The sequence below is a fragment of the Chiloscyllium plagiosum genome, unplaced genomic scaffold (genome assembly GCF_037043375.1).
Source record: "Chiloscyllium plagiosum isolate Xiang-an unplaced genomic scaffold, Cpla_swu_hap1 HiC_scaffold_40, whole genome shotgun sequence".
In the NCBI taxonomy this organism is placed as follows: Eukaryota; Metazoa; Chordata; class Chondrichthyes; order Orectolobiformes; family Hemiscylliidae; genus Chiloscyllium; species Chiloscyllium plagiosum.
Window position 1 is genome coordinate 33,212,295 of NW_028270178.1, and position 17,372 is coordinate 33,229,666.

Genomic DNA, 17,372 nt, shown 5'->3' on the forward strand with positions numbered 1-17,372 from the left:
GGTGGGTGGCTTTAGATTGGCTTGATACAGTTTTAAGACCTTTAATACCATTCGCTTTAATTCTGTCACTCAATGCTCTGACAGGCAGACACACTTTAGTGACCAGCCAAGTCCGGAAGAGGCTGAAGGGTGAGAGCAAAGGCGAGAATCACAGAGACCCAGAGATGGAGAGCAGAAGAAAGGCTGTGATTTTGCTGCTCTCCATCTCTGGGAGCTTCATCCTCCTGTGGTTCATCAGTGTTGTAAATTTCTTACATTATGCCATTCAAGGAAACAATTCTGATAATTACTCGGATTTTCAGTATCACTTCAGGAAAGTTGGTCACATGCTGCGGAACCTAAGTTGTTGCATAAACACATTTATTTATGCAGCAACATTGTCTGCATTCAGAGCGAAGATTAGTAACGCAGTAAAATACCTGGTTACATGAATTTCTTGTGTTATAAATAAAGAACACTCCACAGTTAACAAAACAGGAGGGGCCTATTGTTTCCAGACCATGAAACGATGTTTTAAAAATATGCACTCATGGGATGTGACCATCATTGGTTGGGTCAGGTTCCCCATGGTAGGCTATTGCACAAAATACAGAGGCATGGGATTGAGGGTGATTTAGCGGTTTGTATCATAAGTTGACTAACTGAAAAAAGACAGAGGGTGGTAGTGGATGGGAAATATTAATCCTGGACTTCACTTACAAACGGTATACCACAAGGATCTGTTCTGGGGCCACTGCTGTTTGTCATTTACATCAATTACCTGGAAGAGGACATAGAAGGCTGTGTTAGTAAATCTACAGATGACACTTAGTTCGGTAGAGTTGTGGATAGTGCCGTAGGATGTTGTAAGTTATAGAGAGACAAAAATAAGCTGCAGAGGTGGGCTGAGCTTTGGAAAATGGAGTTGAATGTGGAAAAGTGCGGGATGATTCAGTTCGGAAGAAGTAACAGGAATAAAGTGTGCTGGGCTAATGGTAAGATTCTTGGTACTGTGGATGGGCAGAGAGAGCTCGGTGTCCAGGTACACAGGTCCATGAAAGTTGCCACACAGGTTGATAGGGTTGTGAGGAAGGCATACAATGTGTCAGCTTTTATTGGTAGAGAGATTGAGTATGAGAGCCATGAGGTTATGCTGCAGCTGTACAAAACTCTGGTGCAGCTGCACCTGGAGTATTGTATTCAGTTCTGGTCACTGCATTATAGGAAGGATGTGGAAGCTTTGGAAAGGGTTCAGAGGAGGTTTATGAGGATGCTGCCTGGTATGGGGGAAGGTCTGAAGAGGAAAGCGTGAGGGACTTGAGGCTGTTTTCATATGAGAGAAGAAGTCTGAGAGGTGATGTAATTGAGACATATAAAATAATCAGAGGGTTAGATAGGGTGGACAGTGAGAGCCTTTTTCTCGGATGGTGATGGTTAGCATGCGGCGGCATGGCTTCAAATTGAGGGGTGATAGATATTGGACAGCTGTCAGAGGTAGATTCTTCACTCAAAGAGAGGTAGGGGCGTGGAATGCACTGCCTGAACACTATGGTCTGAATTCTCAAACTCTGCTCCTTCGTTTCGGAATTCCCAACCAGTGAAAACAGCTTGTCTTTATATAACCTGACTTTTTTTTAGATTAGATTAGATTACAGTGTGGAAACAGGCCCTTCGGCCCAACAAGTCCACACCGACCCGCCGAAGCGAAACCCACCCATACCCCTACATTTACCCCTTACCTAACACTACAGGCAATTTAGTATGGCCATTCCACCTGACCCTGCACATCTTTGGATGGTGGGAGGAAACCGGAGCACCCGGAGGAAACCCACGCAGACACGGGGAGAACGTGCAAACTCCACACAGTCAGTCGCCTGAGGCGGGAATTGAACCCGGGTCTCTGACGCTGTGATGCAGCAGTGCTAACCACTGTGCCACTGTGCCGCCCACCATTTTCTTGATAATGATCACATAAGGGCCCTTTCCTCATCATAAACTTTACTGATTCCAGGGGATCTTAGTCCAGAAACCATTTCTATGGTTCCAACACATTAACATCACTCTGCCAGTATGGTGACCAGACCTGCGTACAGAGCTCAGCATGCAATGTCACTGTAGACTTAATAGACAATAGGGCACCTCTTATTAGAGAGAGATGACTGGTGGTGCTTTAAGCAGTGGGGGGCAGGGAGAGCCACCGATCCTCAGGCGATGATTGAGAAGGACAGACCTTCATGGTAACCTCATTCAGTGTGGGAATTGAACCCACGCTGTTGTCTTTATTCTGCATTATAAACGACTGCCTAGCCAGCTGAGCTAACCAATCAGAGCAGGGGCAAACGCTGTATAACCCATATCATAGGCAGCCTGCACCTTGATAGCAGCCAGGTGGGATAGCACAATCGTCTGATGAAGGATACAATGTACTCCCGCACGTCATTCCGAATTAGGGAAGTGAGCACATCAGACCTGCTTTTCACTTACCCGTGGCTGGCCTGATCTACCTTGCAGTCAAAGACTAAGAGGAGCCTTGAGAAGATTTCATTTCTCACTCAGAGTCTGGAATTCCAACCCAGAAAGGCCGGTTCACTCAGAGACCCTTGGAAGACCGGAGAACGCTTCAGATCCGTCCCTTGTGTAGTCATAGCCTCCAGGACATGGGCCAAGAGCTGGGAGATAGCATTAAGAGCATAAGACCATCCGAACTAGGAATAGGAAGAGGCCATTCAGCCCCTCGAGCCTGATCTGCATTTCAACAGCATCATGCCTGGTTCAGCACTAGATTTGGGAACTGAAACCTGAACGATGCAGAGATGGAGAGAATCAAATTGCTTTACTATGAGGGATCCTCATACAAGAGCTAGAAACAGAGAGGGAGAATAATAAACATTTACACACACGCACACAAACTCACCGACACACATACATGGAGAAAATGCAGAGGCATGGGATTGAGGGTGATTTAGCAGTTTGAATTAGAAACTGGCTTTCTGAAAGGAAGCAGGCAGCGAGTGGTGGTTGATGAAAAATATTCAGCCTGGAATCCGGCTACCAGTGTTGTGTTTTGGTATTTGTTTTTGGACCACTGCTGTTTGTCATTTTCATAAATGACTTGGACACAGGCCTAGGTGGATAGGTTAGTAAATCTGCAGATAACACTAAAGTCGGTGGAGTAGTGTACAGTGTGGAAGAATGTTGCAGGCTGCGGGGGAGTTGGATAAACTGCAGTATTGGGCTGAGAGGTGGCAAATGGAGTTCAATGCAGCTAAATGTGTTGGGATTCACTTTGGGAAGAATAACAGGAAGGCAGAATACTGGATCAATGGAAAGATTCTTGGTAGTGTGGATGTGCAGAGGGATCTTGGAGTCCATGTACATAGGTCCCTGAAAGTTTTTTACGCAGGTTGATAGTGCTGTTAAGAAGGCATACGGTGTGTTAGGTTTCATAGGTAGAGGGATTGAGTTCCGGAGCCACAATGTCATGTTGCAACTGTACAAAACGCTAAATTGGCCACACTTGGAATATTGTGTACAGTTCTGATCACCCCATTACAGGAAGGCTGTGGAAGCATTGGAAAAGGTGCAGACGAGATTTACCAGGATGTCGCATGGTCTGGTGGGAAGATCTTATGAGGAAAGACTGAGAGATTTGGGTCTGTTCTCATTGGAAAGAAGAAGGCGAAGAGGGGATTTGACAGAGACATGCAAGATGATCAGAGGATTAGTTAGAGAGAGACAGTGAACTACAAATTGAGGGGTGATAGATTTAAGACTAATGTCAGAGGCAGGTTCTTCAATCAGAGAGTGGTAAGGCACGGAATGCCCTACCTGCCAATGTAGTTACCTCAGCCACATTAAGGGTATTTAAACAGTCCTTGGATAAGCACATGGATGATGATGGAATAGCGTAGGGGGATGAGCTTAGAATAGTTCATAGGTCGGTCCAACATCGAGGGCCGAAGGGTCTGTTCTGTGCTGTAGTGTTCTATGATCCATGATCTATGTAGATATATACACACACACACATACATACACACACACGCTTCCTTTTTAGATGGAAACGGTTGCTAGTTTGAATGGTGATGCATAAGGAGTTGACTGTTTGTCACTGTGGGAAAACATCTGCCCCGCCCTGCCTACCCACAGCATGGCCACACAGAACACAGAAAATCAAGCCTGTCCAAACCGGACAAGGAACACCCAGAATGCATCAGTATTGATCAAACAAGCTGTCAAGAGAAACCAGACATGACCATAGTCACTCGCAGACCAGGGAATACACTTCCCAAGAGCAACTCACAATAAGCTTCCTGGTCTCGATCAACACTGCTGTCCCAAAGCCCTAAGAGCAGTGTTGTAACCCAATGTTATGAAAGCCACAGAAAGGACAGATCAGAGAGAGAGGCACCAGAATACCTCGCTCACAGGAGATTTTCACTGACCCTCGAAGAGAGCTGGAATCTCCTGATCCCATTAAGAACTGATTGATGCTGCCATGATGCGTCATCGTATCTAAAATCAGTAGATTCTTCTGATAACTGCTTTGTGATTATCACCATGGGAACTGGATTACTTAATTATCAAGACCACTGTATTTTCCCTATTTTCAATGAGCATCATTGTACAATATTCCTGTAAAAAAAACTGGCACGATTCTCTGCTCAGGGAAGAGAACCCTTGATCTCCCTGTAACAGACTGTCAGTTCTGTGTCAGCCGAGTCAGCTTCTCTTCCAGCGATATCGCTTGTAATAAACAGCTTGTCAGTTTCACCCAATCTGGTTTGTGTGGTCCCTGCTTTACTGAGCTAATTTCACCAACAGTTTGGCGTTAGTTGGCAGCCCCGCCCCCTCCCCCCCCCCCCCCCCCCTTTTTATTTTGTCTCTCAACAGGGTCAGCGAACTTGATATTTTAAATTTAGCCCAATTCAGACCTGGCGGCCAACCCTGCCCCATCGGGTCAGACCAGAGAGAGGCTAAATGACTGCAAATGGTGGCCACAATTCTAATCTAGCAACAGCGGCAATTCGGTGTTGAGCCAACACAGCCTTGGCCTGGGGAGGGAGTCGGGTAGGCTCCTGAACCAACCAACTTAAAGTGTAACTAATTTGGCAGAGGCGTGATCCGCTTTGAGCCAGGACTTGTGCCATGGACATGAGCCAGTGCGTGTCAAAGTGCTTCTTCATGCCTTGCTGGATCGGTCTCGTCCTAATTGACAGATTCTGCCTCCTCATTCGAAAATCACAAACCGCAGGAAAGAGTTAATCTTTATCTACCTTAATTTTCTGGGGAATATCGGCAGAGAAAGTCCAGCAAGATAGATGGAGAGATCGTCGATTAAATTTTCGCTTTGATACTAAGACATCTACAGATCGTGGCTCATTGACAGGGTCCCTGCTGTCTTGTTTGTCTGTGTCGTGTTTGTCCTGTATTCCTCTCGTGAGTTTGTCCTATTTGTATCTGTGTTTGTAGGTGCTGCAGTCTGTTCTCTATTCCCAGCTCGAACCAGAGGTCCGTGACATTGTGGGACCCCAACCCTAGAGAGAAGGAGCGCCCTGCGGACAAGTCTAACCTGTCCTGCTGTGGCAGTGGTCCGCGGACACTGACTCTCTCAAGGAAGTACCAAGCACCAGGGTAACCACTGACGCGAGGTAAGGTCACAGCCAATATTGTCTGGGAGCAGAATAGGGAAGGTAGGAAGGCGACCCTGCGTGGCCTGAGTTGAGAGGAGTTAAAGGAAGTGGTCAGCTCCCACTACCAACCCAAGTTAACATCACAGAGTCCCGAAAACTCTGTTAAAAAGGACTCCTGCCAGCCCCCTTCCCTCAGTACCCCACACTTCACCTTGTTGCTGACAACTTGATCCGGGGTTGGGGAGGGGGGGCAGGATGAGGTGGCTGTGGTACTGGCTTCCCAGCTGCACAGGGCAGCAGAGACAGAAAGAGAGAGAGAGAGAGACTGACCTGCAGCCTGTCACAATTCATGCAGGTACTCAACAGGGTCCTAATGCTCTGAGGCACGTCTACACTGACCCTTGGAGAAACTTTGACTGTTTGTGTTCGGCCTTGTCTGCACATTTGCTGGCTGGTGAGTGAATGTCTGTTTCAATCCCTGCAGCTCAAGATCCAGAGATGATTTGATTTAATTGGCATTTGGTGATCTATGATGGTTTTGTTTTGCTTTGAAGGAACCATCAGTGCTTATGAAAAGGAAGTTCTGCACAAGTTTTATTAATAATGTATTAACACCCCCACCCTTCTCTGCTTGTTCATCAGTCACTGAGGGCCTATCTTGTCAGTGTCAGGTGTCCCACCTGGCTGTGTTTGTTCAGTGTTTAAGTGTCTGTTTGCTTTGCTGTCAGCGATTACACGCTCGATTGTCCATTATTGCCGAACCTGTCAATCTCTCCCTGTCTGTGTGCTCGGTGAGCGCTCTCTCTCTCTCTCTCTCTCTCTGTTTTTTTTCCCCCAAGAAAGCCGAAGCACAGCACGCTTACAAATCATCCCAGGATGTCCAGGATGCCAAGGGGGCACGGACATCCACCGTCTGACGGGGAGATGCCAGCTGTGGGAGCTGGGCAACCCCAAACACGTGTTGAGAACGGCCCGGGTCGAAAATGAACAAGAGTACCCTGAAAAGGCATAGCAGATACTTGAATTTCAGGAACAAGCTAGGAGGTGCTCTTGTTAAACCTGGGTAACTGGCAGACACCGTGCAAAAAGTCTCAGGGGACAGCCGTTACGTTATCCCATTCACAGGGGACCTTTAACCTAGTCCCAAGCGTATTGGCCACCTGGGGCGGGTGGCGGGGGGGGGGGGGGGGTGGGGGGTCCTTCAAAATTGATAAAATTGACTGCGGCTATTACAGAGGGGCACGGGAATCCCTCATGGGACACTGTCTACATCTTGCAGTGTCTCGCAAAATTCTGGGACATTGCCAAACACCTCCAGCCACCTCAAGTTAAAGACTGCAGCAATAAAACACCGACTGCGGATACCCTTCACTTGCCCCCCAACCCCCCACCCCGGGCACAGCCCTGCCACCCTACGCCCCACAATACCCTAAACATCTCCTTCCAGCCCCAGAGCCAGACCTGCTGCTAATTGAAGTGGCCGCCTTTGTTACCACGCAGCCCACAAGAAGCCAGCAGCAGGACACCGCAGCCGCTGAGCATTCTGACTCACTACCGCTGCCCCACTCAGATAATAACCCCAGGCTCATACGCAGCACGGCAGCTGCCCAGAAAAATCAGGGCACTGAATGCGAGCTTCCACGAATTAGGATTGGATTTACTCCCCTTGATAAGCCCTGGACCCAGCAGAGGTCCGGGCCATGTGGAAGGATGCCCCAAACCCATTGAAAAGACCACTCGCATTTTATAATTGGCTACTCCAAATGTCCACCATTTAGATCTGTCTGCCGCACGATGTGCAGACACTGTTACAATCCTCCTATGGTACCCACTGGGCGGTCATTCGCTCTACCATTAACTCCCCACCCAACCCTGGGACACTGCTGCAGATCGGGACAGATGGCTGGACAGCACTGTGAAGGAGGCGATAAAAACGAGTGCAAGGCAGCATGCAGACTTTCGTGCTGTTACCTGGTGTCTGCAGAAAACAGATGTGTCCCTGCCAGACTTCCTTGCCCAATTTAGGGAGACCTGGAGCTTTTCAGCAGGCATGCCCTTAACAGAGAATTGGAAGCTGGCTGCACAGACTGTCGTCAAACCCATGCTCCCTACATATGCCCATGTCTCCAAACTACACAAATTAACCCGGCAAACAACGTCCTGGGGAGGACACTCTAACCACACTCACTAACCTGGATGGGAATGGACTGCTCACCACACCAAGACAGATGGGGGCATCCCCCAGAATTGTACAATCGGACCACCCGAGGGACACAGCCAAACTAGTATACAGACCTATGGGGTTCTTTAAAGGATCATGCTGGAACTGTGGCAAACCAGGACACTTAGCTAAACGCTATTGGTTACCACCCAAGCAGAGACGGCCAGGCCCCTCCATCCCCTCCCCCGCCCCCCATTCCCCACAGGCACAGCAGCCACAGCCCACCACCCCACAGTGGCAGCTTCACCAAGCTGCCTGCTCTGTGGCTGATCCCTCCCCCCTTGCCGCTGAAGCAAACTCGGGCTGTCAGGAGAGGGAGGATCTGCAGGCGGTCTCAATACACATGACCAACTCCCCATCGGAAAACCCGATGATGGATGTGGAAGTGGGGTGGGGGGGCGGGGGGGGGGTGGCGACTCATTGCCTTCCTGGTGGATTCCGGGGCCACCCACCCGTCTGCGCCTCCCTCTGTGGAACTATCCCCGAGTTCCAAGACTGTCCGTACAGTAAGGGTTTCAGGAGTGCCCATGACAGAGCCACTCTCCCAAACTGTGAATTTTAGTACCGGACCAGCCACTGTCCCTGATGTGGCCATCATTGCCGCTACCTGCCCAATTGCCCTCCTTGGCCAACAGAAAACTAAATGCCAGCATTCACTGTTCCCCAGAGGGCCTCACACTGGAAATTCCGGCCACCCACTATTCCATATAGCATGCTGCCATCACCCGCAGCCTGGAATCCCCTCAGCAGACAAGCTCCTGCTGTGCCTGTCCCATCACTCCTGCCCACCCTCTTCTCGACCCCCTCCTTTCCCTGTTATAACGGCCCCTTAATCCCCCACTTTATCTTTCCTTCGCTGGGTGACACTGACAGGCAGCTTTGTCTGTCAGTTCCACTGTACAGCTTCCGGAACGTAGGAACCAGCATCAGCAGATGCTGCACTCGCGGACCTCCATCTCTCCCTCCCCGTCCCGCTAGCACACACTGGCCCTAGCAGCCCACGGCATTGGCCAGACCAGGAGGAGAGTCATGATGCACACTGTCAATCAGAGCTGGTATGCACCGGGATTCGCTGCTGCTGCCCAAGCCCTACTATCACAATGCCACATCTGCCTGCAGAACAATAGACAATAGACAATAGGTGCAGGAGTAGGCCATTCTGCCCTTCGAGCCTGCACCACCATTCAATATGATCATGGCTGATCATCCTTAATCAGTATCCTGTTCCTGCCTGATCTCCTTAACCCTTGATTCCACAATCCTTGAGAGCTCTATCCAACTCTTTCTTAAATTAATCCAGACACTGGGCCTCCACTGCCCTTTGGGGCAGAGCATTCCACACAGCCACCAATCTCTGGGTGAAGAGGTTTCTCCTCATCTCTGTCCTAAATGGTCTACCCCGTATTTTTTAGCTGTGTCCTCTGGTTCAGCACTCGCCCATCAGCGGAAACATGTTTCCTGCCTCCAGAGTGTACAATCCTTTAATAAACTTATATGTCTCAATCAGATCCCCTCTCAGTCTTCTCAACTCAAGGGTATACAAGCCCAGTCGCACCAGTCTTTCAGCGTAAGGTAGTCCCGCCATTCCAGGAATTGAACTCGTGAACCTACGCTGCACTCCCTCAATAGCCAGAATGTCTTTCCTCAAATTTGGAGACCAGAACTGCACACAATATTCCAGGTGTGGTCTCACCAGGGCCCTGTACAGCTGCAGAAGAACCTCTTTGCTTCTATACTCAATCCCTCTTGTTATGAAGGCCAGCATGCTATTAGCCTTCTTCACGACCTGCTGTACCTGCATGCTAACCTTCATTGACTGGTGTACAAGAACACCCAGATCTCTTTTTTACTGCCCCTTTACCTAAATTGATTCTATTTAGGTCGTAATCTACCTTCCTGTTCTTGCCACCAAAGTGGATAACCATACATTTATCCACATTAAACTGCATCTGCCATGCATCTGACCACTCAGCTCACCTGTCGAGGTCACCCTGTAATCTCCTAACATCCTCCTCACATTCCACCCTGCCACCCAGCTTAGTATCATCAGCAAACTTGCTAATGTTATTACTAATACCCTCTTCTATATCATTACCATATATTGTAAAAAGCTGCAGTCCCAGCAGTGATCCCTGCGGTACCCCACTGGTCAATGCCTGCCATTCTGAAATTGAGCCGTTTATCACTATTCTTTGTTTCCTGTCAGCCACCCAACTTTCAATCCAAGTTAGTACTTTGCCCCCAATACCATGCACCCTAATTTTGCTCACTAACCTCCTATGTGGGACTTTATCAAAAGCTTTCTGAAAGTCCAGGTACACTACATCTGCTGGATCTCCCTCGTCCATCTTCAGAGTTACATCCTCAAAAAATTCCAGAAGATTAGTCAAGCATTATTTCCCCTTCATAAATCCATGCTGACTCTGACCTATACTGTTACTACTATCCAGATGTGTCGTAATTTCATCCTTTATAATAGACTCCAGCATCTTTCCCACCGCTGAGGTCAGACTAACTGGTCTATAATTTCCTGCTTTCTCTCTCCCACCTTTCTTAAAAAGTGGTACAACATTAGCCACCCTCCAATCTGCAGGAACTGATCCCGAATCTATCGAACTCTGGAAAATAATCACCAACGCATCCACGATTTCTCGAGCCACCTCCTTCAGTACCCGGGGATGTAGACCATCAGGTGCCGGGGACTTATCAAACTTCAGACCTAACATTCTCTCCAAATCAATTCCTGGCAAATATAAATTCCCTTCAGTTCAGGTCCTTCAGCCTTACCTCAGGGAGATTGCTTGTGTCTTCCCCAGTGAACACAGATCTGAAGTACCAATTCTATTCTTCTGCCATTTCTTTGTTCCCTGTAATATATTCCCCTGTTTCTGTCTTCAAGGGCTCAATTTTAGTCTTAACCATTTTTTTGTCTTTCACATACCTAAAAAAGCTTTTACTATCCTCCTGTATATTTTGGCCAGTTTACCTTCGTACCTCATTTTTTTCTCTGCGTATTTCCTTCTTAGTAACCCTCTGTTATTCTTTAAAAGCTTCCCAGTCCTCCGTTTTCCCACTTATCTTTGCTATGTTATACTTTTTCTCTTTTAACTTTATATGTTTCTTAACTTCCCTCGTCAGCCACGGCCGCCCATGCCTCCTCCTGGGATCTTTGTTCCTTTATGGAACGAACTGATCCTGGATCTTCTGCATTATACACAGAAATATCTGCCTTTGTTCCTCCGCTGCCACCTCTGCTAAGGTATTGCACCATTGAACTTTGACCAGCTCCTCCCTCATAGCTCCATAGTTCCCTTTATTCAACAGAAATATTGTCACTTCCGATTGTACCTTCTCCCTCTCAAATTGCAGATCGAAGCTTATTGTATTATGGTCACTACTTCCCAATGGCTCCTTCACTTCGAGGTCCCTGATCAATTCTGGTTTGTTGCACATGACCAGATCCAGAATTGCCTCCTTCCTGGTAGGCTCCAGCACCAACTGTTCTAAGAATCCATCTCGGAGGCACTCCACAAAGTCTCTTTCTTGAGGTCCAATACCATCCTGATTCTCCGAGTCTACCTGCATGTTGAAATCCCCCATAACAACTGTAGTAACATCTTTGCGACAGGCAAATTTCAGCTCCTGATTCAACTTACATCCGACATCCAGACTACTGTTTGGAGGCCTGTAGATAACTCCCAAGAGGTTCTTTTTACCCTTAGAATTGATCAGCTCCATCCACACTGACTCTACATCCCCTGATTCTCGGTCCCCCCGCGCAAGGAATAGAATAGTTTCCCTTACCAACATGGCCACCCCAACCCCTCTGCCCATCAGTCTGTCCTTGCGATAGCACGTGTAGCCTTGAATATTCATTTCCCAGGCCCTGTCCACTTGAAGCCACGTCTCAGTTATCCCCACAATATCGTAGCTGCCAATTTCCAAAAGAGCCTCAAGCTCATCCATCTTATTTCTAATGCTTCGTGCATTCCTGTATAGTATTTTTAATTTGTTACTGCCCTCACCCTTCCCATCAACTCCTATTTCACTCAATCTTACAGCATGATCCCTGTTTGAGTTTTGTGCCTCATTGATACAGTTGTCTTTCTTGACTTCTTGACAATGTAGAAAAGCTTGTTGCCAAATATGATCACTTGCCAGTTCCTGGTTTGTGGTTTGGTTTGTGTAGCTACACATATACATGGGTTTGTACAGGAGCTCAAATACATGAGAATGTAACCAGACTGAGTGACAATATAGATTGGGTGATCCCCTCGGTCATACGCTTTTGTGGTGAGTTTGCTGGTTAAAAAGTTAATGACTGCTGTTAGCCACAATAGGGCAAAAGTGCCTGATACACTGAACAGTAACATGATGGATTTCCTCCTGCTTTTCATCTCTGGGTCGGTGCTATTCTCATTGCTGAGACCCCGCAGTCTCCTGCGGACTTTGCTCGCCCTTAAAGTACGCTGGACTGTCAAAGAGTTAAACAGTAAAATCAAACAAAAAGGCAGCCATGCAGCTAAAATATTTTTCAGCCAAGAGTAGGCCTTACCTGCAGGCGATGTCTAAAAGGCCATATTGGAGAGACAGTCCCAGGCAGCGCTGGAAATTATTCGGCTGGGGTCATAGGCAAACCAGAAGGGTATGTTCTCCAAAGAAATCAGGGCAGACAGCCCTGATTCAAATCACAGTGACAGTTCTGGTTGTGCAGTAGTTTGATTTAAACTTCTGACAACAGATCGTTACACACCGGTCAATGGTAAAGAAGACAGTGAATCACACAGACATATCCATTGTGTCAGGATTAACACAGAAAATGAACTTACAAACAGCAGTGTAGGATAGAAATGAATGTGGCAAGTGGTAACTCAAAACGTGATACACAATGACATTGAAAAATATCACCAGAAAATCTGCAGTTGCCATGGCAATCGTGTAAGAAAAGATACATTTAGACTGTCCATAATTTCCACTGGAGAGAATGACGATAGTCAGTAGGTTTGCTGTAAGAGGGAGAAAGAAGTGATTAGAAGTGGGACTTCCATAAAGAAATACCACAGAAAATCACCTCATAGTCAGAGGTGATTTTACATCAAGTTTCCCAAAGATTTGATTTTATAAAGTAGACGGACGGACTGACAATTTGAGGACAAAACAACATTGAAAATGTAATGTCTGTGCTCTTCCGAGAAAATTTATATTTCATTGATAGCAGTGTCTAAATCATTTCTAGATAATTGCTAAACATTTCTTGATTCCAACAAAACATCCCATTTGGACACAAACATTGCATTAAAGTCCAAGACATGATTTTCTTCACTGAAACCCATTCTGGAGGAGCTGCTCAGTAAATGTGCATCACCGAGTCTGTCTTCCCCAGTTTCTTCTGATGGATAAGCGACTCTGCAATGAGCAGTATTCCTGAAATCTGTTATATAAACACCATGACCTTCACTGTCCACAAAGAAAAATACCATTGCCTTACCAAGAATGCCGAAAGATAGTTTTTTTTTGTGAAGAATTGGAAAATTCCCTCACGTTCTCTGGCTCCTTGTGATATCCATCTTAGATTCTTAATTTCACCTCATTTATAGATCAAGCCATCTCCCTGAGAGTAAATGAGACCATACAATAGCTGTGTCATAACAGTTACTGGTAGGCCTTTAACAAACAAGGGATGGCTTTCTACCTCAGTGCGGCTGGATCATCGGGGGATAATTCCAAAGCTCAGGCCATGAATTCCCAAACATTAAACCTGGAGAAGGGAGGATGAACCCAAAGTATAGGGAATATTTTGTGAAGGCTGGATAGGTCATTGCTGTTTTGGAATCATGCTAATTAAACAAAATCTTCAAGAAATTGTTCTTTTGTAATATTGTTTTGTTCGAAGAATGACAATGTAATATAATGGTATTGATGTTGCTTTGTTTCTCACAGTTGAAACTTTATTGCTGGAACAGCACAGCAGGTCAGGCAGCATCCAGGGAACAGGAGATTCGACGTTTCGGGCACAGGCCCTTCTTCAGGAATGAGCAGAGAGTGTTCAGCAGGAGAAGATAAAAGGTAGGGAGGAGGGACTTGGAGGAGGGGCGTTGGAAATGTGATAGGTGGAAAGAGGTCAAGGTGAGGGTGATAGGTCGGAGTAGGATGGAGGCCCCCAACCCGGCCCCCAATCATAATGAGACTTCCCACCATCTACAAAGCACAAATCGGGCATATGATGGAATATTCCCCGCATGCCTGGATGGGTGAAGTTCCAACAACACTCAAAAGGCTTGACACCATCCAGAACAAAGCAGCTCCCTTCTGATTGACATCATATCCACAAGCATCCACTCCCTCCACCACTAAGGCTCAGTAGCAGACATGCACGCTACCTATAAGATGCTTTGCAGAAATTCAACAGAGATTCATCTAAAAGGACAAAGATAGTAGATACATGAAAACACCACCCCTTGCAAGTTCTCCTCCAAGCCATTCCGCATCCTGGCTTGGAATTATATCAGATTCGCTTCAGCACCTTTGGGTCACGATCTTGGAATTCATTTCCTGTGCATTATGGTGATGCTGTTGGTTTGAGAGTTTATTTTGGCCTTTTTTTTTGTCTCTAAAGAGTGGGTTTAAGAGAGTGGTGAAGAGCTGTCCACTCGGAGAGTCAATAAATCAAACAGTTTGTGAGGTCTTGGTTTCTTTTAACGTTTGGAACAAGAGAAGTAGCCTGACTGGGCGTGGCCAGCTGTCTCATACCAAGGTTTCTAATTTTTTTCCTTTCATTTTTAGATTTAGCTTTAAACAGTTACTGCTGTTGCATTGAATAAGTGGAAGCTTGTCTCTAAAACAATACATATTGACCGGTATTGTTTTCCAATTTTTACACTAATCAACTTGTGAATGTCCAGAAAAATAGTACAAATTCTTAACCGGGAGACTGCCTGTACTCCTCAGAAAGTAAGGATGTGAATTCAGTAGATCTGCAAAGGGGAGGTGGGGGGGGGGGGGGGGGGGTCAGAGAAACAGATTTGGAAGTCATTTAAAGTAGCAATGCAACTTTGCAAAACAATGGAAGTGGTAATTCATCAGTTCAGTTCATTTATGAAGGAATAGAATTAAACAAATAAAAGCCTGCTATTCAGCTAATATCAGACTTTATTTTAGCAATACATATGTCATACTGGTCTGTATGTTATTGAAATGCGATGTTTTGGTTAAATTCCTTCGAATCTTTGGCATTCTGCAGCATAGGGCACCAAATCCTGCACGCACACAGGGTCGATTCTCCAGCCAGGGTGAGTTCCGGAATGAATCAACAACCTTAACATTCGAAAGTAGTAACAGAAGAAAAAGTTAGAAACAACAGATAAGATTATAACAACAGACACAATCACACTCAATCATACACTCACACGCTGTCAGTCACTTACAGGTGCACGCACAAGATACTGACACACACGCACACACACACATACACACACACAGACACATACGCACAGACACACAGAGACACACACATACACACACACAGACACACACAGATAGACACACAGACACACACAGATACACACAGACACGCACACAGACACACAGACACACACAGACACACAGACACACACAGACACACACACAGACAGACTCACAGACAAACACAGACACGCAACGCACACAGGCACACATAGACACACAGACAAACACAGACAAACACGGACATACAGACACACACAGAGACACACAGACACATACAGAGACACACACAGACACACAGAGACACACAGACACGCACACACAGATACACACAGACACACACACAGACACACACAGACACACGCACATAGACACACATGCACACACACAGACACAGACACACAGACACACATAGATACACACACAGACACACACAGATGCATATACACACACACACAGGCACACACAGACACACGCACACACATACGGACACACACACACGGACACGCACACACATACGGGGACACTCACAGACAAACATAGACACACACAGGCACACACAGACACACATACGCGCACACACAGACACGCACACACAGAGACACACCAACACACACAGACACACACACAGACAGACTCACAGACACACAGACACACACACAGATGCACACATGCAGACACACACAGACATACAGACACGCACACACAGACACACAGACAGAGAAACACACGGACACTCACACAGACACACACACACAGACACACAGCGACCCACATGGAGACACACACAGACAAACACAGACACGCAGACGCACACAGACACACACAGACACACAAACACAGATAAACACTGACACACACAGACACACACACACACAGACACTGACACTCACACACACACACGCACGCACACACACTTCAGTCACATGGGATTTTGATTAATGTCCTTGCCCCTGAATTAGTTTGAATGAAGTTCTCCAGAACTATGCTGAACTAATGCGAATTGTCTTCGATTGTCATCTCGCAACAGACATTGGCATCCTTCGGTTCACTGGCGATTATTTGCATTGTCTTGTGTAAAGAGAGTGCTAAATAAATTATTTAATTTCACTGCCATTACATTTATTGTATGATCCACTTCTGGATCAGAAAGAACACACATTGTCATCACTAAGGATTTTTTGTTTACATGCTCATAGAATCTCTTACGTTCTGCATTCTCGTTCCCAGCAAGTTCAGTCTCTGGAATCACAACATATTGGAGACCAAGTAAGCCATTCACCCCATCGAGACTCTCTGCCAACCAATGTGGTCACAGCTCAGGGAGATTATAAATGGTGAACGATTGTGTTCACGTGTGAGAGAGATACAGATACAGTGTGCTGATCATAGGCACCCGACAATGCCGAAGCGGGCCATTCAGCCCATCATGTCCACAACGACCCTCCAAAGAGCAACCCACCTGAACCCAACCTTCCACACCCTTTACCACTATCACTGTAGCCCACCATTTCCTGGCTAACCCACCTGGCCTGCACACCCTTGGACGTGATGCGTAATTTCCCATGACCAATCCATCTAACCTTCATATCTTGGAATGCCGGAGGAAACCAGACCATCTGGGTGAAACTGGCATATACACACACAGAGGAAAGGCAAGTGGCACACTGACGGTTATCCGAGACTGGAATGGAATCCAGATCCCTGGTGTTGTGTGGTAGCATTTCTCGCCACTGAGCCATCGTATCACCCCAAAGACAGACGCAGGCAGAGTCCACAATAGGGCCATTAGTAATGGTGAAAACATGAGCACAGATAGAAATAGGATCTAGCAGAGGGTCATTGGCAATGATGAAAAATTGAATACATAGAGTCAGGCAGAGGGGATTGTGTATTGTGAAAGCGTGTGCGAGCCTGAGTGTGATTAAAAAGTAAAATAGCGTGAGAGGAACCTCACGGGTTAAATATAAACTGACTGCAAAAGTTTCTTTCGGTGCATAAAGAAGAAAATTTTTTTTTGAAAACTACCATAAAACCATTTCAGTAAGAGGCAAAATGAAGAACAAATTATTGGCTGACAA

The 17,372-nt window shown here is 46.6% G+C and overlaps 1 pseudogene; it reads right to left on the reverse strand.

The window, feature by feature from the left end:
- Window positions 1–6,468: 6,468 nt before the first annotated feature.
- LOC148138448 (putative G protein-coupled receptor 139) lies at window positions 6,469–17,033 on the reverse strand (annotated as a pseudogene).
- Window positions 17,034–17,372: the final 339 nt, after the last annotated feature.